This window comes from Penaeus chinensis, chromosome 3 (genome assembly GCF_019202785.1).
Source record: "Penaeus chinensis breed Huanghai No. 1 chromosome 3, ASM1920278v2, whole genome shotgun sequence".
Classification (NCBI taxonomy): domain Eukaryota; kingdom Metazoa; phylum Arthropoda; class Malacostraca; order Decapoda; family Penaeidae; genus Penaeus; species Penaeus chinensis.
The window spans coordinates 38668909-38671601 of record NC_061821.1 but is presented as its reverse complement, the minus strand read 5'-3'; positions in this window follow the sequence as shown (position 1 = coordinate 38671601).

Below are 2693 nucleotides of genomic sequence, written 5' to 3'. Positions count from 1 at the left end.
GGCCTGTATGGCTGACTGTTAAACAAGGGAGATAAGGACGATGGAGAGCAGAGAATACAGTAGAGTTGACGGAATTGATGCAAAGTGGGAAATAACACGAAGGATTGTCTGTGAGACACTACGTTATTACGTCAGCAGGTAAAAGGGTTGACTTAGAATGTGGAAATAAAAAGACGGTGAGATACATTAGAGGATACTAAATTAATCCTGGCCTGTGGTGAAGCAAGGTTCTGGTACGACCAACTGAAGACTCCTGCGGATCTCTGTGGATGACGTAAGCACAAATTATAACAATAACAAACCTGTATCTCTGTGTAGTGTTTATGTACTATAACTCCAGATTTATTCAGGATTTCATCTTCATTGCTCATGGATGATTCATCGCCCTTGGAGTCCCAGCAACAGATTGGCGGCGCATCCCGCGGCCCTTGGCACTCCCGCAGAGGGGCTGAACCGCATGGCCGCGCGCCCTCCGCCTCCCCCTCGCTCTCGCCCTTCCCCCTCCCAGCGCCGGCCTCTCCTCGACCTCCTCTTTAGAGCGCCGTTGCCCCTCCCCCCCTCCTCCCGAGTCGACCTCCTCTAGCCCGCTCTCCTCGACCTCTCAGCGCCCTCGACTCGCCCTTCGCCCCCGTTCCGCCCCGGGGTCCCGTCCCAAGCACACTAATAAAGAGGAAGCAAATAAGGGTGATAAAATAGTGAGGACCGCCACACGAGCGGGGACACTGCCTCGGGCTATATTCATGGCCCTTAAAATATCCAAGATAAACGAGGCCGGCCAGGCGACGCGTACGATAATGAGGCATAATGACCTCATCGTCGCCACACTCCCTCGCCGGGCGCGGCCGAGGGAGGTCGTGGCTGAGGCGGGGCGTGGGCGGACGACGACACTGCCGGCAGCCGGCTGGCCACAAGACGCGAGAAAGCCTGATCCAGATTTAATGAGGAATACAAGACGAGGGTCGAAGTGCGGAATTCATTCCTGCGCACTTCGCCAGATATCCAGGCAGCCAACGCGCGCGCACACACACACACACAGATATATATATATATGTGTGTGTGTGTGTGTGTGTGTGTGTGTGTGCATATATAGTTAGATAGTCAGATATATATGTACTCATTTATACAGCTATATATATATATAGATAGACAGATTTATGTATTCGTTTATGCATATGTGTGTACATACATACACACATACTCACACACACACACACACACACACACACACATGTGTGTGTGTGTGTGTGTGTGTGTGTGTGTGTGTGTGCTTTTAAACACACATGCATAAACATATATAGATATGGGGATTGTATGAGAGAAAGAGAGACCCGAGTGTATTTGTGTGTGCGCATACGATATGGATGTAGGAGTCTAAGTGCGAGCTTGTATTATGTATATATGCATGCAGCATATAATGAATCCAAACACATGTCTTTTACAAGTCCAGATCAGAATGCATGTACATTTTTATGAGTGTGAAAAGGATTTGCATGAGAAGGCGCTGTGCTTTTCCTCTGCTCGTTAAAAGAGAATACGAAAGGAGAGAAAGAGGATGGAGCGAGCGAGAGAGAGAGAGAGAGAGAGAGAGAGAGAGAGAGAGAGAGAGAGAGAGAGAGAGAGAGAGAGAGAGATGACGAGATGAGAGGGAGGGAAAGAAAAGAGCGGCAAACAGACAGACAGAAACAGAGAAAGCCAAATAATGCTAAGGACCATAACCTCTGTTATCAGAAGCGCCTACCGGATAGTGCAGCCCGCAAGCCGGCATGTGCTTGCAAGCGGCGTGCAAGCGAGTCTGCGCCGTGACACGCCCGCCGCCCGCCGCCCGCGCGTGCACCGGGAGCGAGAGGCTTCCCGGCCGAGCTGTGAGAGCGGATTCAATATTGTTAGGCGCGCGCGAGAGGAGAAAATAGAGCGCTGTTATGTAAATCCGAGAACAAGCTTAATCAAGCTGGCTCATTCCATGGTGTGGAGCGTGGATGTCGTTGAGTGACAAATGCTGAGGTGTTTATGTAAAAGGGGACATCCCCGACGCTGTAATTCTGGGCGTTAGTCAAACCCTCGTCTGGAAGTGCATGATCAAGATCGCCATCTCTCTTGCGATACCTCATTACCATTCGACTGTCATTCCCGCATACGTGTTTCATCTCGGCTGGCCGGGGGGTAATCACGCCCCCCCCCCCTCCCGCCCTCACCCTTCTCCCTACCCAACACCCCACCCTCACCCTACTCATCCAACCCCCCTACCCCATCCTCACCCTGCACCCCCCTCCAACCCCTCACAGCACCCCCACCCCGTCTCGCACGATGTAGCGGATCGTTGGCGCATGGGAAAACTAGATTACTTCCGCCGCCGCCGCTGCCTGCGAGAATTTCCATCCCATCTTCACATTCGGAAACATATCTAATTATCGCGCAACGGAACTGATCGGCGGGGCTAGTCCAGTGAAGATTTCTTCTGGCACTCCCCGTGGCCCACCTTCCACCTCGCTGACACATACATTCAAAAAAAAAAGGAAAGAAAAACGAAGGTAATTGAGAATCCTTGGGTTCGCTGAGAAGGGGCCGTTGCGACTCCCAGCGCCCCGCCTATCCTGTGTTCGTGTAATGAAATCCCCCTCGGAAAATTTAAATACAGTGCGTATCAGCAACCTCACTTTGTTTGTCGATTCTTGGCGGCGATAAAGCTTTCCCTT